Source organism: Ciconia boyciana, chromosome 3, assembly GCF_034638445.1.
Source record: "Ciconia boyciana chromosome 3, ASM3463844v1, whole genome shotgun sequence".
Lineage (NCBI taxonomy): Eukaryota > Metazoa > Chordata > Aves > Ciconiiformes > Ciconiidae > Ciconia > Ciconia boyciana.
In genome coordinates this window covers 102,045,082-102,071,242 of record NC_132936.1, presented here as the reverse complement: position 1 = coordinate 102,071,242, position 26,161 = coordinate 102,045,082, and the positions used below count along the sequence as shown (strand labels likewise).

The following is a 26,161-nucleotide window of genomic DNA, read 5'->3' as shown; positions in this document are numbered from 1 at the left end:
CAATCATTAGTATTTATTGGTGTGTGAGGAATAAGTGAATAACACAGAAGGGATTTTGGCACTCTGCAACACAGGAGATTTCTAACATCATGTAACATCTCTGGCTAGCATGGGTGGTAGGTTAGCATGGTCTTTCACAGCAAAGCTTATTTGGTACATTGAGAGGCACAATTTAGCATTTCAGCAGCGGTAAAGAACAATTAAAATCTATTAAATTGGTCCTTGACATTCCAGACATGTATGCTCCTGCAGCAATAGCAATACTCCCAGGTACTATGTTAGGGTTTTGTATTTGATGTATGGAGACACTGAGCAGCTCTGACACAAGCCATAGCCAACCACAGAAGAAAAGAATAGTCTCTGCCCTGTGGCAATGGCAACTGGACGTTCAGGAGGAATCTCATGGGTTGAGATTCCCAATACTCCGAGAGCTGCAATGGCATATGAAACAGGAATAGACAGGCATTGGGTGATACCCGTTTGAACAGTTTGGGATTGCTTTAAAGGCAGACCCAATCTTTCTACTCCCAGTAACGTCATATCCCTGCTCGCGGAGGACCAGGTGTATTTAGTCTCTGAGGACAGAGTATATATTGCTCAGCATGGCTGTTTTATCACACTGTTCATGGATAGGTCTTTCATATTTTATATTGTGTAAATACAGAAAGACAGTTTCTCAGAGTAGTTTGCCACTGGACTGTGTTGACACAGCATTTCATGAGGACCCAGAATACCCTGAATGGCTGTTTCTAATGTAAAAACATTAAACCATTTAAAGCTGGACCAGTTTCATTGATGAGTTGGACCATGAATAGTGTGGTGCAAAGGAGCTAATATCTGTAAGGGGTTGAAAGATTGGAAAGGGATGGTAGGAGTTATATATTGACAGAAGATGAGCCAGGCTACATCATGCCTGTTTGCCAAATTAATTATTTGTTTCAATATTTATAAAAGTGAATAGGAAACAGATGGTAGAAATGGAGATGCCTGTCAGGTTTTTGTAATGGAGAAAGAGTGAGAGGAAATCAGAATCCCACCATAATAGGGAAACAGGAAATTAAAATGTCAGACAACTGACAAAACTGCAGGACCACACACAAATATAAATAGGTTTGTCATAGGATCTCTAAAGCATTTTAAATTTAAGTCTTCTCTCTTTTGCCACCCAGAAATCAGAATAAAGATTTAAAAAAAAAGGAAAAAAGAGGAAAGTCAAAACACACACCCTCAACCCAGTCCATTAGAATACAGTATATTGAACATTTCTTTGGAAATATGTCTGAGTAGTTTGGAAAGGTATTACTGTAATATCCAATAAGAAGACACAGAGGAGAGGAGATGGGAAGTTCCTGACTTGTGTTTCGAGTTTGGTGGTATCCACATCCTTGTCCTTGGCAGTAAGAATTCATAGTCTTTACTCTGCAAAGACCGGTGATATGGCAGGCAAAAGTCTTGCAGACTAGGGTTAACAGGGAACTCTGGGTTACCTTTGTTCTCTGCAGCTGGTCTGAGCACCTGTTGTTCATGGTTTGTCCTTACCTTTGGCTGTGTTTATGCTAATACTTTCACCTGAGGTGCAAGATGTGAGAGATGGGGGCAAAGGAGTACTACTGGGTAGAGGTAGCTTTACAATAAATGTTACACCTAGAATGTTAGAGGGGAGAAGGAGGAAAATAAGGGGGTAAAAGGATAAGAAGCTTTCATGTTGAACAGATTTGGTGGAAATGTGCCAAGTGTGTTAACTGAGGGGATCCCAAATCCTTGTGGGATTCTGATAGTCCGCCTGCAGTCAGCACGCAGCAATGTATGCTCCATGCCTGTCAGTAGAAGACAGTCCTGAAATGCCAAGTTTCTCTTTGCAGGAATCTGTTTGTGCTGCATCATTATCTGAACAAGCTGAATTTGGAAAGAGGTTGTGAATCCAGATAGGGTTACTGGTCTCTTCCCCTCTCAGAATTTCTTCTGGTTTTTGGTATCCATGGGAGCACAGGGAGATATGTGCTTTGTCCAGCAACCTTCCTAGCTGGGGAGGGTTTGCTGCTGCTTTAATAATTTCTGCTTCTTTAGCTGCCCCTTGCTTATGTCTCTTCATATTCAGCAATCATCACTGAATAAGGTCTGTCTGCTGACCTTTCCTTCAACGCTATATTCTCAGCCAACTGTGCTGCTCTGCTGAGATATGGATGTTTTTCTTTCTTTCTGTCTGTCTGTCTTGTGGTAGCGTTTTGTATGTCTCACTTTGACTTTGGCCAAGTGCCTCACAAGCTATGGACTCTAAATGTCTGCCTTATTTGGAGAAAAATGTAGGCTTTTCAGTTGGCTTGACCTCCCAGTAAGTTTCCTACTCTCCTTTGACCTTGTTTCTGCCTTGCCAGTCTTTGTATTAAGCTTTTTTCTCTCCTTCACATGTAAGAGTTCACTGATATCTCTTCCTTCCCCAATAAAAAGGAGAGAAAATTTTAGTAGCTGCTGCTAATTGTGCCCCAGTCCTTCTGCTGGCGTTTGATGTTCATCCCAGGAATAAGACATTTGCAAGTTCACATTCACACCAGGTCAGCAGATGCTGCTGCTGAGGATTGTGTTGAAACTTGTAAAATAGCCTACTTTAATCGTGAGTATGGAAAGGTCTGCCTCATAGAACTATCGCCCGCTGCATTTTAGCATAGACTGGCATATTCAGCCCTTTGTGAGCAGGCTCTATAGACGCTCCCTGAGAAATAGTCTATTGTATCTTCATGTTCTAAGAGCAGGCTTTTCAGGACAGTATTGGTGAATATAGCTATAACTTTGGAGGCAAATGCTGGTCCCTCAGCTGTATTGATGAGATCAAGATTAAGCCCTTTAGATCAAATGCAGATCACACTCCACCAGAAAAATAACTTTGTCTGCAAACAGCTCTTCCTCCAGTTAACAACTGGTAAACCACAAAAACAAAGTGAGGAGCAAAACTTGGCATGGTGGAGTCCTTGGTCAATGACAATAAGATGCCTGCCAAGAAGATGGATTTTGTGATTTCCTCTGTATTGGTTTTCAAAAGGGGAAGTGTTGGAAGGAGAGGAGAAATAAGAATGCAAATCAATGGTGCAGCAGTTCAGGGACAAGCAGAGTGTTGGATGGATCTATTCTTTATTTGTCTGAAAGACTAAAATGGGAGCTTTCCATAAATGCATGGCTTTATATGGTATTCATCGTAAGCAGATAGTGTGGGAGCAGCAAATAGATTTGGTTTTAGCTAGATGCCAAAAGGAGGAGGAGTTAGTGCTTTTCCCTTTTGCTTTTCTCCCTCCCTCCAAACACTGCGAGCTTTAGCAGGTGCCTCCTTTGGCAGATAGGTATCTCAGGAACCTGGTGTTTCCAAAAGATCTGAACGGAACTTATCTGAACTTGTCAACTTGTCTGAAGTTATCATTTACTGACCATGTGAAGAAATAAGGGACATTCAGGTGTGGGACTCTAGGAGTCAGTGTCTTTGCTGATCACTGAGATGAGACTCACCTGCGAAGCAGGGTATGAAGGATTTTTTTGCACAATTTTCATTTGCTTTTCATCTGATACTACTTCCATTAAAGCTAGACCTAAATTCATCCCAGGGACTACTCCAGAGATGAGTTGTATTTGGTCCATTGAATTTGTGACGTAAAGGCTAAAAAGAAGACATACGTGTTACAGAAGTGTTGACTGTGACTGACTGGAGAGGAAAAAGAGTCCATTCCCTTGTCCCAGCATGTTCACCTCTGTGGGATTTTTCCCGTATGACTTATTTTTTCAAGGATCTGACTGAAGCCGATTTGTCCTTGGTAATGGCCAGCCTGGAATAAATCTTAAAGGTATTTTCTTCCTTTCCTCTCCACTTAACTGAAGCCTGAAATCTGTTGTCCTGCCATTCTTCCTGCCTGTCCCCCCACCATTGCGCTCTCACAGGGCTGCCGTTACTCAAGAGAGCTGTCACTGTGACGGACAGGAGTGACGTGAGTAAGGCTCAGTCCTGTGGAGGAGAAATGCACTGGTAGGCAGGGAAGGAGAAGGATCAGCATCAGCACAATATCCAAGGAACGGATGTCTTTTTCAGAGTTACACCTACCCGTACTCTTAAAGCATGCCTTTCATAATGCTTCCTTCACCTGCAAGCTTTGCAAACCCCAGCCTCTGGTGTGCTGCCTCCCTTCGCATCGGTCCCCATCCTACCACACAGCCACTGCTGTCTGTGTGGTCTTTGAAATTCACACGGCTTGGTGGCAACCAGTAGGGAGGGAAAATAACGTGTTTTATTTATTTAGAGTCAAGCACAGTTTAAACTCCATTCTAAATAAATAAAAACTCTTAGCCAGATTTATATAAATAAAAAAGCAGATTTTCCCCTCTCTTTTGGCAGCTGTTAAACAGCATCAGTTTCAAGACCACACAAGGAGCTGTGTCGACAGCTCTGAAATGTGCGGTGGAGGCAAAGGTAGGAGGGGTAGGAAAGACCTTGATAACTTGCTTTGGGCTTCTAATGCATGGAGGTTCCCTGTGTACATAAAGGAGTAGCCCTGACACTGTGGTGGGTTAAAATGTTAGAAGAAAACTGTGAGCATCTTATGTCTTCAACAGAGGAATATTTCTATAAAAGACCAGTTTTTCTTCAGATTGTTCATCTGCTCTACCAAGTCATCTGTGTGAACGGTAGGATTAGTTGGCACAGCTGAGCACTATTATCTCAGTCTTTTAGTACAGCCTAGAGGTGATAGAGCACCCATAAAAAGCAGTGATTTGAGGAAGAAACGTTTTATTCTTAGGAGGCTGATCACATTTGGCCTTTGGGGATTGAGTCTGCATTACAGAAAGGTTCCTAGTTTCCATCAAATGGTGCTCCCACACAGGTGCTGACAGTGCCATGTCTCCCGTTACAACCATCACTTAGGGAAACTCCAAGCATGGTTTCATTTTCTTGGGAATGAAATGTATTATGTCTGCACAAGTTTTCAGATCTCTCTTCACTTTCAGACCTGCCAAGCTATCAGGAAGGGTGACAAGCAGCTGCTATGTGGAGCACCTGGGTTTTGTTACTCCAGATGAGAGATTGTAACAGGCCCTAAATAGATAACTACTTTAAGAGGGTTGTCCTCACAGCAGCATTTACTCCGCTGCTCGTGGATGAGGATGGGCTGGAGGACATGGATTCTGCTGGTTGCAAGATTAGACTGAGAACAAAAAGGGCCCAATTAACGATTTTTATTTTGTGACTGGTCAGAAGCCACTAGAATTATGACAAAAAACCCCAAAGAAACACTCTTGCAAGGCAAAGCCTTGCTCACAGTTCATTACCTCTTTCATATTCTGAACCTCCTTGGGCTGGTGGACAAAATGACCGACAGATGTTAGTCATATTGAGGAAAAATTTCAAAGAATAATTTTTTAAACATGTCATTTTTATAGCTTACTTTACCCGCTTTATATATTAATTTGAAGTTATATATGGTTATATATCCCACAATAGTTTTGGGTTGTCTTGTTCTGTTAGTAAAACATAAATTCACTTTTTTCTTCCCACTTAATGACACAGCTAGGGTCACAGCTTGTCCTAGGCAATGGTATCAGAACAGCACAAACTCCTAAACATCTTCACAAAATCCTTATCCATAAGGCAGTTAGTACACCTCAAGGCTGTATTGCCCTATGGTCCAATTAACAGTAAAATGCCATTTTTCTTTGCACAGATGAAGTCATCATCCTACTCCTACGTCTGCTGTGCCAACCTGCAGATGGTTGCTTCAGCTACCAAAAACCTTCGACATAGCAAATGGTCTCTGTCCCAGCCTGCTCAACCCAGAGAGGAGAAGAGCTTCCCTCCCGGCTCCAGCTGGTGGTGGCTTAGTGAGTCTTTTTCCTTGAGAACACTGCTTGTCTTACTAGAAAGAGCATACATTTTGGAAAACGCTACTTGATGCATGAACATAGATAGTGTGGCATAGGCTGACACTGACTGCCTGCATGAATTTCAAGGTCCCCCAAATTGTTCCATGTGTAGGGGAGTGGATTCAATTTTTATGTGTGCACATTATGATTTCAGAAAGAAATGCTGCATTTTGAAAACCCGAATATAGGAGAGCTAGGAAAGATGGTGCAAAATACTTCCAAACCTGAATTGTATTGATTTTTTTTTTCATTTTCCTTCTTAAAAAAAAAGTTTTTTAATGCTTTCTCCTATGAAAATATAGTGTCAGTGGCAATGGACTGTATGTGCAATAAACAGCTTTTTGTGGTTATTGAACACCCCAGCCTTGCCTTACAATTTAACCAGCCATAAAGTCATTTATTGCATTGTATGCTGAGTTGCCATGAAGGATATCAGTTACTTATCACAGCATTCTAAGTAACTACACCAAAGATACTATTCATTTTCACAACAGAGTACAAAAACGATTTACCTGATTTTTAACTCTCAATAGTAATGTGAGATGTTTAAGGCCTTGAAGATAATTTGAGAGTTTTAATTCTTTTCTAAAAATGGTAACTGAGCTATTAGACCTGAATCAGAAAGCAGGTGGTTCTACACCTCTTGTAGTAGTGACTATGAAATATCATAGTATCTGGCAAGAATGGACTCCTGGAGAAATTTTGTGCAAATTTACAGAAAACCTCCATAAAATTAGAAATACTAACAAATCTAGGTCTTGGATTCTGAGAGATGGAGCTGTTATTCCATTTTAATTATTTTACTGGAATTCAGCTAGCTCTGAAACATCAAAGAAATTCCAAGGAATAAAAAATAAAAGCTTATGGGAGGCTAGGTTTAAGGAGAATAAACAGAATAATCTGTGTAACTGTAGGCTGGCTAATCTGACACTGATTCTTAACAAAGATCATTAAAATAATCTTAGGACATACAGTTAGCTAAAGGTTATAAAGCAATTGTTGCCAATGAAGATAGTTTTATTTAAATCTGCTCTTGCCAAACAACTAAATTAAGCTTCAAATATTGTCGGTAAAGTTGAATGTGATGACAAGCTGCTCACTTAACAAATTAGTTTAAGAAAATTAGTAGGAGATCAAATCACTCACTATGTATTGCAAGGATTAAAAATATTTAGTAAAAAGTATCTATAAAAAGATTATCATAATCACAAGGGTAGAAAGGAGTTTTTTATTCAGGAAGTCAGCCAGGCTGACTGCTAGCCCAGTACTATTCAATTGACTCTTTTCTTCCAGTTATTTGGAAATAAATATGAAGTTATTGTTAGAAAAATATCCTGATGCAATCACACTTTGTTCTGGTAAGACCTTTTTGCTAACTGGGGGGACTGTTTGATGGGGTATATTTGGAAGAACAGGCATTTTTTCACAGACAAATGCAGGCACAAAGGTCTGTATTTAAGAGGAAGAAGGCCCTGCATGTAAGATTTCTGCATGTTAGAAATCAGTGATCCTGAGAGTTTTAAAGTTCATGGTAGTCACGTAAGTTAACATGAGCTTTTAGGCTGCTTTTAGGAGCATGACTACAGTATTGTATGAGCAGGTGGGAAAATATTGTGTAGGATTGGAGAGGTGGTTATTCTCATAGATAGGACTGATGAGCTATTTATTAGAGAAGCAGGTTAATTTCTGGTGCCTATTAGGAAAGGGGATCATAAACCAAGGAAATATGGGAAAAAAATTCTGGGGATGCTCTGAGGGTCTATTGATACTATAGATCTTTAAGACTCTCAAGTACACAGTGTACAACCTACATGTATAACACACAATATATACCAGTATGTCTGGGTTTATAATTTTATTTATTAATATATACATATTTGTATAAAGAAGTATGTATATATGTGTGCGTGTATGTTTGAGAGGTTTGTGGTAACACACCTTCTTCTGGATTACAATAGTGCCCGTGTAAAAATCTTAGCCATTTAAAAGAGTAAATTAATTCTTTTATTAAGCTGCTGTAATTCATCTTGCTTTACCTTATACAATATTTTAATGCTGAAAATATAGCAGTATCTGGTGTGACTAGTATTGTGTATACAACTATAGCTCCAGACTAGCTTCATTGATCTCAGTAGCATAACAGACAGTAGAACTTGGCCCTCTAAAATTTAATATGTCAGTCCTAAAATAATTTCAAAAGGTATTTATATATCTCCTCCTCCTACACACTGCTTGTAACCTGAGAGCATCCATGCGGCTAAGAATACAGACTTGTCTTTTCTAAATTGAAGACGTTCTGCTCATACCACTGGAGAAACAAACTAAAAAATAAGGCAACCAGATGTTTAAAAATGTTGAAAGTTCCTTTTTTTGGAAAGGTAGCTACGTTAAATAAACATTAAAATGCTATTTTTTCTATATAACTATTCATTTTAATGGCACCCCAAGAGTTCATCCAAGGGTCTCTGGGTCACTTGGGAGAAAGTACAGTATATTTTGGCTACACAGTCTTTGACTTGCTACAAAGAGCTAATTCTTCCAATTAATGAAATAAATGTTGCTGATGTAGATGGATTGACAAATTATTTTAACGGCTAGTTTATTCAAGCAGATGGCAAGTCTGACACGACTAGAATGCTTTAAGAGGCCTTCCCTTGAAGGAAAAGAAGCCCTTGGAAGAACAAGATATAGTGACTATTCACCCCCATTCACCTGGTGGCATTTACTCCTTTGGGTATCTTCTGTCCACAGTGGCACTACAATGAAACTAGAAAGTATGAAGACTTTTTGTCCTGTAGGGCTTTCAGTAGGGCTTCCTGGTTAGGGCAAAAGCGACCTGTTTGGACAAGATACCAGTGATGAACATCAACAGCTGAGGTAGATGTAGGTCTGGGAGTACCTGCTGGGCGTACTGCAGTTTGATGAGCTATTTAATAGAAAAGCAAGTTAATTTCTGGTGCCTGTTAGGAAAGGTGATCATAAACCAAGGAAATGTGGGAAAAGAATTCCAGGGATGCTCTGAAGTTTATCGATACTTGCTTTATGATCAGATGCTGAAAAGCTGACTAGAGCAAGGAAACTAAAGGGAGAATTTCAAGGCTACAAGCCTGTTTATGTGGGTAAAAGACTTTTGGAAACAGTATGTTTTCCTTCCAAAAATATATTCCTCTCTTTGGGACAGCATCCTGAAATAGCCGCATTTTAATTCAGTTTGCAACAGTTTATGAGAGCAGTTGTATTGCAGTGTTGATATTTGAGGAGTGGATCAGCTCCACGGATTAATGCATTTACGTGCATCAGTAATGGTGCAGGGGGGTTACTGCACACCTGAGACCCTCTGTAGGGCATATTGATGTCTGGCTGCAATTTCTGAGCTTTACAACTTTAGCTAACTAATGTGATAGCCTCTGTGTTTCCAGACAGAAAATAACACTCTCTGTCAGCTGTACTGTACATGTTGATGGAAGGTGTGTTCCTGTCTTGGTACCTAAAGGTATAAAAGGGGTTACAGAGAAAAGCTTCTCATCTCTCAGGGAGCACATCTACCTCTAGTTACAGCTTGAAAAATGCAAAAAATATGAGTTGAAGTCAAATGCATGCAGGATTCCTTTTGCCTTCTTTGGAAGCAAGACTTGAGGCTCTCAGCTGGTGTCCATCAGTGTAACGTCAGAGGGCTGTAAGGTGATACAGGATGTTGCACACTGCAGCAAACCGGATATACCAGAACTGGCTTTAAATGCACTACCTGATGTACCACAGCCAGACCTCCTACACCATAGTGCTCAGCTAGGTCTTTGGCAGAGCACGAGGTTGTATATAGCATATGCAGGGCTCCATGTTGCTGTTGCTAAGCTCCTTTTCTTCCCCATGTGTTAGCTTGTTTGGAGCCTGGTCAGCTGTCTATATGCTATATGCTGTGCTGTACTATATACAAAAGACAAATGTCACAACTGGGCAGAAAGCAACCATCCCTGTAGTGGAGTTAACATCCATGGTCTCTGGGCCTAGCTCAGTGAGAATAATAACTTCAAGACGTGGAATTAAATTGCTTTGCTACTGTATGAGCTTTAATGTTAATTAGCTGTGTGAGCGGACATCTGTGCAGGACTAGCTAAACCTCCAAATCCTGACTGAACATTACTCTATTGGGAGATACTGGACCTCAGTCTATGTAGATAGGTGGGGTTTTTCTTTCTTCCTGTTTATGGCAGGGGAGCTTTGGAGGCTGTTTTATTTTCAGTCACTTGGAGCTCAAGTATGAGCTGTCAGCCCTCAGAGCAGTGTCATATTACAGATAGTTGGATGTTGTTCACTGAGCCCCAAGGGCTAAATCACCTCTGGTTAAAATATCAGTTTTCATTGTTAGTGAAATTTGATTTTTCTAAAGAGAAATGTCAGGAATACATGGAAGAAACTGGCTTATCATTAATGTTCTGGTAGTAGCTTAGTCATAAAAACAGGTTGTATTTGCAGTACATGTGGATAACGTCTTATAATGTATTGTTTACAGAGCCCAGGAGAGAGATCTCAGCATCATGCCAATGCAAGAATTTTGTTATCCCTTCTCTTGGGAGAAAGGTATGCAAAGAAAATAATTCATTTTTTCTTTTAAGAGGAATATATTTACCTTCCAAGAATTACGTATCACAGATTGGTTTGATTACTACCATTAGCCTGTCTGCTGCTGCAGAGTGTTTGCTTTGTTTCTTAAAGAGAAAACAAAATGCGGTGGTGCAGCTCAAACACAGGGGATATGAAGAGTATGGATTTGCATTAAAAAGACTGCTTTTTCTGGCTGCATCTGTAGATAGCTGTTAAGAAAGCAGCCAGTGAGGCAATTTCAGCAGAAAAATTTGCGCGTGCTTAAAAGTATTTTTTTTTTTAAGCTTGTAGACTGAATAAAACACAATCCCCAATTTCTCCAGCTGCGCTCTGTCTACAGATTGCTCCAGAATTTCTGTGCCTTTAACCTCATCTCTCTTTCTTTTTTTTCCAAACACTTCCAAGAGCCAAGAGGATAGTTGCTGGTATGCGATGAAGGCTCTGAAAGAAAAAGAATAACTTAACATCAAATGGACTTCTCCTCCTCCCACTCTGCATACAGAATGTCTTAAGGAGACTATAGCACAGTATCAGTACTGCCTCCCAACACGTTCTGTATCCCAAGAACTCCTCCTAGTCCTTTGCAACCTCCAATAATTTCACTTAAAATAAAACTCCTACTTTGGTCTTTCTTCTGTGAAATTATTGGTGGTGTCTTCTGGAAGGTGCAAATTGATGAATTCCCTCAGTTCCTCTTAATGTCTGAAAGAATGGGGATTGTAAGGTGCTTTTCAGGGGCTATTTAAGGATAGCATCCTTAATTAATATCCAATTGGATTCAGCTATTGACATCTGCTGTTTCACACTGTTGAAGAAACTGGTATATGCTTGACATCACCTGTCTTTTCAAGGATACCCTGCTTATGTTGCTTCTATCTAGCCTACATATTAAAGAAGGAGTGTCAGAAAAATGTCAGCATGTACCGTGTTGTTGTATCAGTGAATACTCTTTAGCAAATCACAGTATTATGGTTACCTTACATTTCTTGTTTCAGGCAAGAGAGTGCAAGGTGAGGACTGAGATGTGGAAGAACACTTTCCTGGGCAGGGCAGCACTCCTGGTCATGGGTCTCCTGTGGTTCCCCTCCCATCTTCACCAGAGACCTCTCAGATACCAGTCCAGCTGACAAAAAGGTATGTGTAACGTTTAATGTGCAAAGATGGGATTTATTTCTGAACTTCAAAATGCCAACTTGTTTTGCCGGGATTAACAAGGAAAGAAACCTCTGATGCTCATGGTAAGAGAACATGGATGAGAGTGTGGAGGGATGGCAGTTTGGCTGCACTGTGATAATGTTCATGGCTTTCCTTGGTCTGGTACGAGATAAAATAATCACGTTTAAACCTCAGTGAAAGCAGCCAGAAAACCCTTGTCACTACATCGTATCAGCTTTGATCTGTTGTACTTGATTATGTATTTTTTGTTTGTTACAGGCTCCCAATTTTCCTTCTTTGTTCTAAAAACTATACTCAGAGTATTGGATCACTTTTCTCCATGTCAGTGAATCTGCTTATTGACATCCTGTTAGAGGCTGTGCAAATAGTCTTCAAAAAGGAATAAATGAAAGACACTAGTGAAAAGCGAAGTTTGACCAGAGGGCAAAGTTCTGTCAAAAACACTTTATCTTTCTTTGTTACTGAGACACGACCAGATGTTTGTTTATAACAAAATGCCTGCGTTGGGATTTTTGAAAGCCCAGATGAGGAAAACTGTATCTAATTGCTGCTAGGAGTGCAGCCATGTCCTAGCTGCAACCTGGGTTGGTGTGTCCTAAAATACTGTATTTGGAGATTCTGGGAGTGGAATAAAAGTGCATATGTTTTCGCTGAAAGGAGATAGGGCTGTCCGTTCAGAAACACACTGAACATCTGCTCTGGCTGAGCCCTGAGGTTTAACTAGATTAAAACCCCACATTAAAATGATCATCAGTCAATCAGATCGCTTCCTCAGTCTGAGAAACATAACATCACGCTCGGTGCTGCAGTTTCCAAAGAAGCCAATGTGTCGTGGTAAGAAAAAAAAATCAGAACAGTGAAATATTTCACAATTGTGGTTGGTTTGGCTTGTGTGACATCATAGACTAATGTTTAACCTAGGATCAAACAGCTTGGAATTTGTTGCCCTAAATGATTTTAAATCTAGCTAATTATTTTGAGCACATCTTGACTATTAACTCTAGTTAGCAAAATTAAATGTAATTCATGTTCTTCTAGCTTTGGGACTGTTTCCAATCAATAAAGCTGTAGCACAGACCACAAATTTGTGTTGTTTCAGTGGCACAGAGATAATTTACCTTTTATTTAAACCCCTAGATAGCCATTTAAGACTACCGGTCTTATAAATTATAGGAGTATGAATTGCCAGGAAAGTTCTGTTTTATTAATAAAAAGAAAGCTACCATTACAAAAAGAAAACCCAACCCTGCCAGGCAAATCAAGAAAACCCTCTTCAGCTGGCATTTGGCTGTGAGCTAGTTGTATCATGTGTATACAAATAATCCTTTGCCATAGCCAAGTTGCTAATAATTGAGTAGATGTTGGTCTGAAGTATCTTACATGATGATTTGCAAGGCCTTTTACTGTAGAAATTTTGAATTACTTAGAATTAAATGCCTTGTTGCATTTATTAAAGTATTTAACTAGTTTGGTTTTGGTTTTGTTGTAGTGAATCAGAGAAGATAGAAATGTGTTACTTTCTTCTGCACAGTGCATGTAACAACATAATTTTTGAAGTCTGTTTAATTTAGACTAGCCAGAAAATGTATTCAGCATTGTGGAAACACAGTGTTAATGAAAATAATTCTATAAATCAATGTACAGCAAGTTGATGCTCCCTTTCAGAAACGTCCACTGCATGTTGAGGAAGCGTCTGGTGCAACTTGGATGTTTTTGTCACTGATTTTAATAGCCAAATGTGCAAAAGAGCTTACTGAAAATATTTCAAGATTTTTGCTTATGGAAGTTACAGATATGAATTGAGAGACTGGAATCAAGGGACAGATTATGGCTATTTGGAGCCTGAAGCACATTATAGCATATGGATCCTGTGTGCTTCTCCTGCCCCCCTTCTCATTCTTTCCCTCACACACTCTTGGAACTGCAGCAGGAGCAAGGCTTCCCTCTTGGGAAGCATCAGTGATCCTTTTCCTTTGCAGACAGGGAATTTCTTGGAAGACAGACAGCTATGTTTCCCCATGCTTCGAAGGCTTGGCTTGGCCTGGCCTGCTACACTTTTCTCCTGGTAATTTGAGCAGTCCTTTATTGGGGGGATGCTGAAAGAGACCCTGCAGCAATAGATCTCACTGCAATGAATGTGTTCATATTGCAGAACTTAAAAAGATCACACTACATCAGACAAATGTCATGTTGTCAATCTTTTTTTGGAAAACTGTGGGCTAGTATAATTTGAAAAATAAGAAAAGGAACGGTGAATCCAATCTTATCAGATGATCTTATGATCTGGGATGGTAAGGAACAGCATTAAGGTGTCTGTACGTTAATCTCTCCTACCTGAAGCAGCTCCAAAAAGTCACATTTACAGGCAACACAATAGTTCTATGTAAAGTTCTGAGAATGCAAGCTCTGCTCCTCAAGGGAGGAAGATGATGGCAGAATAAAACAATGAAACATCAAAATGAGATAATTGTTATTTTCTCATCTTGGATATTTTGTTTCTATTGATTACTGACCATGTCAGACTGCTGATGTCATGTCCACATATCCCAGCTCCTTTCTCATTGTAACTTTTACTCTCTTCCAAAGGAAAAAACACTGTAGGGGCAATGAGTGACTTGTTGACAAAACAAGTAAGGTTCTTATTATGGAGGGAAGCATTCTCTATCATTTAGAGTGAAATTTTAGTCGTCCAAATGTCTTCAAAATTCACCATGTGTTCATGGTGACTACTGTATTGGAAGGCATGGCATTTGTCTGATCAAGGGCTGAGTTTCTCGGTCATGCGGCTGGCATTACATCATGGGTGTTCAAGTTACTCTTGATAATGCTCTTCAGATGCATTAGAGATTTGGTGTAGTTGGTCTAGACTTACACTAAACGTTAGGTGCCACAAAGTGGCTTCATCCTGGGAGAAAAGCAATGGGCAAACTGCTGAAATGAAGCACCAGTTCAATTGTAAGAAAAAAATGATATGTAGGAAGGTGATTTTGCTGGAGCTTCCATTGAGAGGGTAGACATTTATCAGATAAAAGAAGATGCTATATGTAGAGAGCTACAAAGAAATCAACACCACTGGCTTTGAAAAGCGTTGCACTGGCGTCAAAAAAGAAATTTATAAAACTGGTGAACTAGCAGCATTACTCCATGGGCCAGAAACTACAGCCTTAAATGAAACATATGCTATCATTTCTTCAAGAAACATGAGGTGTAAAGAAAAATTATTTTAAGATTAAAAAGTCAGAGGAACAACAGAGTATGAAATGAGAGTATTTAATGGTTACAGTGGCGGGAACTTGAGAGAGGGCAAATAAATTATGAAAAGACAGGTAGAAGCCTATTAGAGCAAGCAACCAAGTGTGGTCCAATTTGAGGAATGGACATTGTCTATGGGATTATGATCGGGCTGAGCAGAGTGGAAGAACAATACCAGGATCTGAACAAACAATGACTCTGCATTGTTCCTGGGATTTGCAAATCTGCTTCAGATCAAAAGAAAAACAGAACTGCTGGCACCCAGACTAACAGGAGAATATTTTATACCTTGATTTTCTAATTAGAACTCATGTGCAATTACATTTCTCATTTCTGTGGTATTTTCAGCCAGTAAAGCAGCCACTTGTCTAGCAGTGCCTATAAACCAGACACTGCATCAGTCTCCAGCAGTTGACTCCCCCAGCACCGGAACCTGAAAGCAGAAACCTCCAAACAATTCAGCCACGCAGCAAAACTACAGGAACAAGATAAGATGCGGCTAGCTGGGATGGAGATGCCCTGGGTTCGTTTCCCAGGTTACCACCATGTGTGGTGGACGGAGGTAGCACAGGCCAACCCTCCTGCAGGGATCTGCCCTGTGACTCAGGCTGGTGGCTCCAGATAGATGGCAGAAGGTAGCCGTGGTCACCATGTGTCACAGGGTGAGCATGCCTGGCCGAGGGTGACAGCACACAGCCTGTCAGCTCTTCTCCTCTAACTGTCCCATCACATGGTCCCACCCTACATTTCTGCTCAAGGGCAAATCTGTCATAGCTATGCACAACACTGAGTACGTGGGCAGTTGTTATGAGAGCAGTTAACGCACCGAAAAGTTACTCCTGACCCTGCCTTGTGGTGTCTTCTCTGTGCTGTCACACCTTGTTCAGTGTTTTACTGACACTGGAGGATTTTGGAAAAGCATACAGGAATTACAGTGTATTATTATCATCTGCATTTCTGATACGCAGCTTATCATAAAACGCCTCTTAAACAATTTCTTGTTTTTTCTTGAAGTGTTGCTGCAAATGACATCATTTGTGTGTGAACTTCAGTTGGATATGGTTACACCTTGTAAAGTACTTTAACAAGACAGAAATGCTTAAATAAAGTTTGGGTTTGGTTTCAAAGATCTTCCCTTTAGGAGACTGCAGTAAATTCAACCCCCAGATTGACACCCAGTTCTCTGTATAAATTTAGTTTTTCCAGGGTTAACATTTCTTCATGGTGCAATTTAATTGCTTTACAAGGAAAGACTACAATAGTGCTATGTATCTATAGTGGCTTTCCCTAGCTTTTGGAAAGTATATGGTTTTACACTTAAGCAACAGGGATGCTCTAGTCTGTCACATATTTGAGTTTGTTAAATCCATTAGCAAGCAATAAAATCTCTGGTATTCAATCTTTCTCACTATTTATATATTATTTTTATCCCACCCTTTCACCCTTGGCTTTGATTTTCTTTTGCCTTTGCCAGTTTATTTACAACCACTAAATAGAAATGATGCCACTCCCGCTTCACAGCTCAGCAGACAGGTAATGGTGAATCACCGTGCTGGGCCATGCCTATCCAGCCTCTGCTGCTGTGCAGTTTTTTATAACTGAGCCTGGCTTTCTCCATCACACCTCCAAAGCCCCTCTGAATGAAGTCTATCTAGTAAGGCCAGGCTCTTAAAATGGATGTGAGTACTACAGGTTTCCTGTAGTTCTCTGTTTTCAGCGATTTAAGCACAACTGTTTTTCACAATATCCTTCTTTAACCCAATATACTCCTTCAATCTCCAGCCTGATGTAATCCTGCAAGTGCTGGGCAAGGCCTAGGAGTCCCAAGTGATTCACTGAAATGTCAGTGTATTTTCAAGCCCCAAACTGAGATTTTGTTTAAAAAATTTAAAAAATTGTTTGAAACAATAAAAAAGAAAGGGATAGGACTGAATAGATTGTGTGTACACAGTCCAAAAGTACATCTATGGAAAGCACCACTCCTTCACTAAAAGTCTTCATAATTCCCTCTCCCCAGGTTCTGACTAATCCTGGACAGGATTACGCAACACTAGGATGTCTCACTTGTAGGGTTTATTCTTGTGAGACCAGGGCATGTTTATCCTCACTCAAAAGGCAAGAAAGGGAAAGGACCTCACCCTGTTAGTCACCGCGGTGGTTAGAACATCTGCTAGTTGTGGCTGGGAAGGACTGATGCACGAAGCGTGCTCCCTGTGAACGTGTTAGCCGCTGGTCTGGTTGTGGCAAATAGTGTCCTTTGTTACACAAAGGACACTATTGTGTAATGGGTAAACTTGGTTTGTGATCAGTTAGAAACTCCTCTCTGGAATGAAGCAGACCTCTAACAAAATCTTCTTTGCCCTGAGCTATTGCAAATGGCATCCACATTGATACCGAGGAGAAAAAGCTGAGAGAGGTCTTAGGGAAGCATTCAGAATTTGCTGGGCAGGCTTCAACATGACATTTCTGGACAAAAAAAGATGCGTGTATGGATATTTTGGTGAGTGTAAAATCTTACAAAGAAAAGGCAGCAAATCACAAGGCAGGTGAAGCCCAAAGCCTGTCATTTGTTTTGTGGCAATCTTGAGCCCCGATGATGCCTGGCATTTGGAAGGAGGTTGTCGTGGTTTAGCCCCAGCCAGCAACTAAGCACCACGCAGCCGCTCGCTCACTCCCCCCTGGTGGGATGGGGGAGAGAGCTGGAGATGGTGGGATGGGGCAGTAGGAACTGGAGGAGGTACCATCACCCAGAGAAAGCTTGGAAATGTTCATGGAGAGTGCACAGCATGTGGAAGGGGGAGTGATAAAAGTGCCACTAAACAAGAGGAATTCCTCGGGGGAGCACTGAACACCAGCACAGCAGGTAAATTAATCTGGAAACAATTTGTTAGCTGTTGGCTGGGGGTATAACTGACGCAAAACCTGAATACAGAGGCAAGAGCTTCTATTCAGCCAAACTATGTAGCTGCATAAAATGTGATGTAGGAGCCTCCTCTGAGTCTGAAGTAGATACAAATCTTCTACACAAAGCAAAATATGGATTGAGAAATACCGCTCTGTGTTTAACTCGGTTATGTTTATCTGCGGGGCAATTTTAGAGGACTTGGAATGCTTTTAGTTTAGATGTAGACAGTGTGATGATGGGAATAACATACTGGGGTTTCAGCAAAGGCTGTAGTCAATAACAGATGAAATGGAAACACAAGCTTTACAACTAAAGGTTTCCCAGCATATATGGGTAAAAAAGTTGATGAGGATAAAATTTGCAATCGTATTTGGAGAAAAAGCGTCTTTTACTAGACCAAAACCACATCAAGAGGGCATGCTCACTGGAAAGACAGGGGACTTAATGTACTAAATCCTTTGAACTCATCTTTCAGGTAACAGGGACGCTCCCAGCAGGGTATGAAGTGGTCTGAGCAATGGGTTTGTCTCTAGAAGACTTCCTTTGCTATGGAGGTGGGGTTCATAAAAAGCCTGGTAGGGGCATTGCTCAGAGCTCATAGACCAAGTAGCCAAACTGTGGTGTCACGGTGACAAATTTGGGCTCTACTGGCTGCAGAAATGGAGTAACTGGGTTTAACTCATTAGCATGGGGTGGGGGTTTCTGAGATCCAGCCTTACTCTGAGAGCTGAGCTGGGTCTTTCAGGCCTTCCTGTGAGCTTGGCTTCACCTGATGAACTTCTGCTGGCATCGCAGTGCTCCCACACAGAAACATCACCTGAATCCCCCTCCCCTGTGTGTTCGGTGGGAGTTGCAGCCCAGTCCATGCGGGAAGCAATCCGGCGTGTCAAACCACAGCCGAGCAGCTTGCCTCCCTCCCGCAACGCAGGGTGTGCAGCACGCGCTGGGCTCAACTCCCCTGCGGAGCAACCTCAGTCTTCGAGACTGTGACTTTTCAGGTTACGGTAAGTTCAATTAGAGTTAAGGTGACTGTTTCACTCCAAGCTGCTGATGAACTGGCGACTGCTATCTTGATGATCTGTTTGTGATTATCCTACTGAGAGTTTAATTTTATTTTATTTTTGCCTGTTGATATTTGCTGTCCCAGGGGCAGGGCATTACATTGCATGCTCTGTATACAACATTATGGTTACTCTTTAAATATGTAAATTGAGACATGTTATTTCCCTCAAATCTCTTGCTATTAGGACTAATTTTTAATGCCACATACATTTGCTACACAACCCTTAGTTTTTCAAAGCCCCTGTTTCTGTTCTCAAACCTCGGTCTTTATTTAAAAGTGACATTAGAGTTGATTAACTGTAAAAAAAATATGTTTTTGCTGACTAAAGCAATGTCCCCAAACAGAGCAGATAGATTATTTCCAGTGATGGATTCAAACACCTCCAGGGGCTGCTCGGTCTTTCTATTTACTATTATCAATGCTGTAATTTTGTTATCAAGACTGGCAGTTTCTTCTCACAGAAAATCTGTATTACAAGGCTGACCTGCCTAACACCTCCCTATTAGTAACAGAAACAAATAAGAGTTGATTGTTCAGCTGCTGTCATTTAAAAAGTCTAAATCAACCTGCCACAAAAGAATAATTCCCTCTGGTAACTTTATCCATTTGCCCTTGGTAGTGACACTGTGGATACCACCCTGGTTGAACTATATATTAGTTCCTAGAGAAGCACTTTGAAATACATAGCTCTGCACAATGTTGTAATTGAAAAAAATTGAATAGCCATACATAGTTCAGTAATCTGAAGAGAATGCAAAAGTTCAGTTCTAATTGCTTTGCACAATTTAATACCATTTTGCTGCGCTTTCCAAATGGGTTTATTCTGCTATTCTATGTATATCTATTATACAATTTGGCAGCACTGGCTATATACTGGCAGCACTGTTTTTTAAAAGGATGTGTCAGGATTTTTATTTTATGTTCTGACCACATTTTAAAAAGACTTACCTAACCAATGACCCACTCCAGGTGTTTGCTATTCCAGTGAGAAGGCTGGCTGCTCCTCCAGAGTCCTGAGAAGGGTTCAGCAACCTGTGAGATGAGTTAAGGGCCTGACTTTAAGCTTATCCATTAAAGCAGTCTTTCTTCTATTGTGTCTTGGAATCAAGTCTCTAAATTTCTTTGGATTGGGGGAGCTTTAAAAGCTGCCATGAAATACATGCTTTTTAAAATTTCCTTTATAACATCCACTCAGATTGGCTTCTATTTATAGTGATTCTATTTACATACAATTCTTCTAGGTGTTTCTGGATATTAAACCTGCCTATCTGTGAAAAGCAGCTATTCTGAAACCTAAGGAAGAACGACTCTGAACAGATAGACATCAGAATGGAACTTCAGCTTTAATTTAAAATTGCCTTTTTTTTTTAAACACTTGACATTATAATGTCACATTTTGCTCTTAGTGCATTCCTCACATAAATCCTACATATAATATGACCATGCTTAAGACTATGTGGTTTTTTTTAAAAAAAAGTTTCTCAAAAAGAATTGTTAATAGTATTAATACCTATAAATACCACAGAGACTAAATCACCATGCTTCTTTTCAAAGCAAATTATCTTACGGCTGATAGGGACAGTAATAAAAGTTAGTTAAGATGTAATTCAGAATATATATTTTTTTTTTCAAGCCTTTTCTTTCAACTAAGTAGAGGATTCTTTTGGTTGGTGAGGTTTTGCATCTGGTTGTTTTAAGGTTTCTGTGTTGTTTTTATAACGATGTGGATGAAAAAGAGTCATACTGGGATTTAAAGCAGGCAACACCAATAGGGTCAAATTGTTAAAAAGCTTAGGAAAAACACTTGCAATATTTTCAAGGTCTGTATAGATGTATATATGCAAAAGGCAGGAATATAAATACAATCACACATTTCATGTGTGCCAAAATGTATGCTAGTAAATATTACAGCGCTTTTGGGAGACTTGGTGGAAACACAATCCCAGATGAGGGAAGTGTATGGGAATAAGTATATTGTCAGACTACCAGGATGTGAACTGCACAATGGAACAGAATGAACAGCAGAGAGAAGCAACTTTCTTTTAAAAACTGAATTTAAAATAAAATGCATTTTCTCCATTTGTGGTGGGAAAACCAAAGACAAATGGAGACCAACGAAAAGAGAAGATGAAGAGAAATTAATAAATGAAGATACAATGAAGTAAAAACAATTGATGGTTGAGAGGAAGCTGAGATTGAAACTGCTTTTGGATGTCAGTTAGTGGCGTTGCACAATGTTCTTTGTTCTAGGGCAAGCAGGCTTTAGAAAGCCTGTAGGAGATAGAAGGTTTGTCCAGAGTTTCTAGATGTTGGAGTCTATTTTGTATACATGTCAATCTCCAGGTAGTTCTAGATGTAAATTCTTGAAGCATTCTAACTTTCAGCGTATTTGTATCCCAATGATAGTGTCTTTTATTATTCAAGAATAAAAGTCTTTTATACAAACTAATTTCTGATTACCTATCAGTATATTGATGACAGGACATAATACTGTTTTTGAGAGAGGTATTGCTTAAAATTAAGATAGCCAATAGCAATTTTCCCTCTCTAGCCTATTTTGATTAGTCCTGCAAACAGTTTGGAAGCTTACTCAAATCTTGGCTAAGCAACGGTCAGGTCCAGACTGCTTTCTGTGGAGGCAGTTTAGAGTTCACTGAAGGTTATTTTACTATAGCTGAGAAAAGAAGCATTGAATTGGGAATCAATAACAAAATATAGAATGAAAGAGTTAACTTCTACAGTTTCACTGCCACTCTTCTGTTGCAGGGACATTATTAACAAAGGCTAGATTGTCGTTTTGGCTACAAGTATTAGTACAAAAGAACTTTATGAAGGTCCCAGACACAGACTGGCATTTAGACTAACTGTCCTTTTCCAAAGCAGCTTTTCTGTTAAATGAGTCCATTATTAAAACATGGTAGCTTTAATTAAATCTCTGTAATCTCCCATCAGGAAAATGGCATTAGCCTGCTAGCGAGGAAAATATGGTAAGTCCAAGCAGTATCCCTGTTATTAGCACTTGATTGTCTGTTGGAGTGTTTGATCAAAGGCATGGAGATTTTGATGTTGTTTTACAGGAAGGCTAGCCCAATGTACTCAGGAGTATGTGTGTGGCAGGGGTTTATAACAATCACAACTCTTTCTAAATACTGGACCTAAAATCCTAAAGGCTGCACAAAATACCGCTCTTGTACTGCTCTAGCTCCTCCTCGTGCGGTGCGGTTGTGTCACTATAGAAGTGCTTGAACTAGCAGAATTTATTGGCACATGAGAAAACAGGTAAGTGTGTAAGATGTGTTTACCAACCATAGATGTGTCTTCCCCTAAATGTTGTAGTGCTGGGAACTGTAGGTATATACACAAATAAAGTTTTTTATTTTTCATTTAAGTTTTAGTTAGATTGTGCTAAATAATTTGATTTAAAATCACACCTTTAAATACTGGTTCAGATGTAAGATCAGAAGCATCTCTAAAGGATTTCACCCATCTCTCTGTATAAAAGCACTAGAGATACAGAACTGGCAAATAACAATCATTGATGTGGTTGTTGAATGAGTGGATTTGTTTGCATGTTTCTGTCCAACTTGGCTTTAAGATTTACACTTAATTCTTGTCTAGTCACCACTTTTGAGTGACATAGTTACACCAGATTGAGATGGGGAGCGGTGCACAGACCTACTTGCATAGTGTCTGAGTACACACCACCATGGAGAAGTACTCAGGTTGTCTGTCATCAGACGGGCTAATTCTTTCTTCTAGGGAAAGGCAATAAAAGAAAAGATCATGGAGCTGTTTGTGCTGGAAGTCCACTTGTCACTTACTTGTCCATCACCACTGCCCTTCCTGCTTCCACTGAATCACTGACAGCTGCTGTTGACTTGAGGGGAATGAGCGTGAAGTCCCATGTGACAAATATGAAAATGATGGTAGTCCTAGACTTCTGAGTTTTATAGGAGTGCAATTATCTTAAATATGGGCTGTTACTAGCACCACAAAAAAAAAAAGGGGGAGGGATGCAATTACCCAGAGAGCATGTGGCATGCTTTTCATTGATTAGACTGTCCTGTTTGATTAAATTCCTCAGTATTTTTAATTTTCTAGCCCTAATTGCTGCCTTACATCTTTCTTGGGTTCCTTTGTTCTAACTCGTCTGCTTTCAGGTCCAGATTTATTTTTTCAATGCATTCAGATTCTCCACAAACATATCCTGTCATTATGTGTTTTATCTGTCTCTGCAGATGGTTATTTGACAGAAAGTTTCCATTGACTCCAGAGAATGGGTCCCGTAAATGCCCTTTGTGGTTCTCAGACGGAGTACTTGCAAAATGGAATTGATTAAAAGGTCAAAAAACATTACCGTTGCAATGTCTGAATTGCTCCATCGAAGTGGTAGTGTGACAAATGTGTGCAGATCTTTTCAAGGGACTAGTCTGGATTTTTAAAAATTGTTCTGTCTTTCAGATCGGCTTTCTGATGTTTCCCAATGAGCAAGACATTTTCAAACCAAAGATACAAACTAGTCTCTCCTCTTATGCTAGTGTCAATTAGTAGTAACTCTGGAGGTAATGAGGTTCCCCTAGTCTGAGTTACAGTAGGATTGAGATTCATAGTATTTAATCTATTTTCCAAATTCTGGCTCTAAATTGTTCAAAACAGCTGTTTTGAAACCAATAACTTTATTAGTATAACTAGCTAAGGTGAGACTTCTTGCAGAAAGTGTCAGTAACCAGAGCATACCTGGGTCTTTCAACATTGGAATGACTGATGGGGAGCCAGTGAGTATAAGTAATTCCAGACTTGTTTCCCATATAGCACATGACACAGGAGAAGAAGTAGCTAGATGTCCTCCTGCTCAGAAAGTCGTAGAAGGCCAACCAAGTCTCAAAGGTGATGATACTAATTTATAGGGATGTCACAGCCAGGGCTTGGCAAAAGGTTCATTCTCAGCTTATCTTCACAGCAGCCTTTACCATCTTGTTATCTAGCCATCAGCTAGATGCTATATGCTGCATCAGCATATAAATTTGCCCCTCACCATTTAAAATACATATCCTACAAATAATTATTAGCCACTGCATCTTAGTTATCTGCATTGAATCCCAATGGAGCCAACATAATTGTAACTTTTATTGCCAGCTAGGTAAGCCCCATATAGTGCCTCCTCCTTGTGCTTTTTCTAGCAGCAAAACCTCACTGACCTGATGTGTGTGCTCCATGGTAAAACACAAACCTTTGCTCCATGATGAAGGCAAAGCCTCAATGTGAATAACCTCTGTGTCTCTCCATTCATTTGAGAGTAGAGAGAGATAATTTATGTCTATCTGCAACATCATTAGTGAATTGGGCGCTTGAACTAACCTTCAGGGACTTGAGTAGGGAATTGTTTCTACCTTTCCTTTTGCTCTCGTAAAAGCAGAACTTTTGGGAGGTAGTAAGTCAGTTTGTCTCACTCTTGGTTTAGCTAGGCAATCACTGGGCAGATGGGCATCAAACTGAGAACTGTCTTCTTGACAGATTGTACACATATTCTTTGCAGAGTTTATATGTGTTTCGGGTGGATTTGAGAATGGACTTTACACAGGAGTTTGAGGGAAGTTTCCTTCAAATTCTGGTCACAGATTCACAGCATGGTTGAGGTTGGAAGGGACCTCTGAAGGTCATCTGGTCCAACTCCCCTGCTCAAGCTGGGGCACCTAGAGCCAGTTGCCCAAGACCATGTCCAGACAGCTTTTGAGTATCTCCAGAGAGGGAGAGTCCACAACCTGTCTGGGCAACCTGTGCCAGTGCTCAGTCACCCTCACGGTAAAAAAGTGACTGCTGCTGTTCGGAGGGAAGCTCCTGTGTTTCAGTTTGAGCCTATGGCCTCTGGTCCTGTCACTGGGCACCACTGAAAAGAGCTTGGCTCTATCTTCTTTGCATCCTCCCTTCAGGTATTTATACACATCGACGAGATCCTTGATCCTATCAAAACAATAATTTCAAAGGGAACAGGATTTGTGAGGGAAAATCAGTTTGCCTATGGGTTTGCACAAAGCTGCTTTTGCATGAATTCTGGAAGTGGAGTACCTATATCTGTAGGATGTGTTGCTGGTGCCTAACCTCCACTCCGCAATCTGCAGCCATTTGCAGACCTGCCTTTCAATCACAAAGGACCACTTCACTGCATGGGCAACAGAGCTGTCTGGCACATCCACAGTAAACTTGAGGCACGTTGTCACATGCAGGGTGAGGGGAAAGATGGTAACGGAGAGCAGCCACCAAGCACTCAATTAGTTTGTGTGACTAGTAAAGGGTGATGTGCCAGATGAACTGTTGTGGTGGGCAGATGGCAACCCATAAGCCTGGGTTGTAGGGTGATAAGGAATGTCTTATTGAACCAGACAAGTGGCATCGTTTCTTGAACAGTGAGAAGTATTCAACATGTGACACTGTCCTCCAGAAACTTTTAGGGGTTGCTGGTGTTATTGCAGTTTATCTAAATTATTTGGATGACAAAAAGTATTTCCAGATAAATATGACTTTGCATAATCTTAAAGCAATATATAGAGATGGTAGAAATATTGCAGTTCAGTAGAACAGGAAAACCAAATTGTAAATGACAGGACAGTCCCAGTTTTGTATTTTGCAGTGTCTAATGAAATGACAGATGCAGTACAATCTATTATAGATGGCAAATGTCAAAGATAGAATATGATACTACATAATTCTCTCAAGCACTTTTAGTTTCTCATTAGAATTAATTCACTATTCTTTCCCAGAATTATTTCATAGCAATATTTGTGATTTCTCATATAATAGTACTGCTTTAAAAAAAGCTTCTTTGGGTGAGTATAGGCTGTAAAGTAGCACATTGCCAAGTTAGGAAATATATCTTTTCACAATAAAATCCTGTAACAGGAGCAAATACACAATACTAAGGAGCAACCGCCAGAGAGGTTCACCAAATTCTGTCACCACTGGAAAGGGAGACAAATCTTTTTCTTTTGTAGTTTTTCCTGGCTAGCAAGAGGAGCTGTACACAAAAGCTTCCCTGGGTCTCTTTGGTCTGCTCTTACACTGCTGTGCACTGGTACCAGGTCTGCTCTTAGCTGGTGGCCGGTATATTCGCCCTAACTCCTAGCGTGTGCCTGGCTGGTCTTGCAAAAAAACTCAGGGTCTGCCCAACAGATGGGCAGTGTGCCTGTACGTATCTTAAGGTGCAGGTCCTTACCTTCTTTTAACTCTGTTTAATGTTCCTGCTCAAATTTAAATCTGCTCCCTTGGTGTTA

The 26,161-nt window shown here is 40.3% G+C and overlaps 2 long non-coding RNA genes across 7 annotated transcripts in view; both read left to right on the top strand.

Moving 5' to 3' along the window:
* Window positions 1-2,486: 2,486 nt before the first annotated feature.
* Window positions 2,487-11,631, top strand: LOC140650226 (uncharacterized). The gene is made up of 4 exons (XR_012041898.1): window positions 2,487-2,611; window positions 5,697-5,853; window positions 10,406-10,473; window positions 11,493-11,631. It is a non-coding gene; the product is annotated as an uncharacterized lncRNA (long non-coding RNA).
* Window positions 11,632-17,111: 5,480 nt separating this feature from the next.
* The window catches only part of LOC140650225 (uncharacterized), a 62,005-nt gene continuing 52,955 nt past the window's right edge, over window positions 17,112-26,161 (top strand). For all 6 annotated transcript variants that reach the window (XR_012041894.1, XR_012041897.1, XR_012041892.1 and 3 more), the window contains exons 1-2: window positions 17,112-17,545; window positions 17,648-17,788. This is a non-coding gene — a long non-coding RNA (uncharacterized lncRNA). The remainder of the gene's footprint in view (window positions 17,546-17,647; window positions 17,789-26,161) is intronic.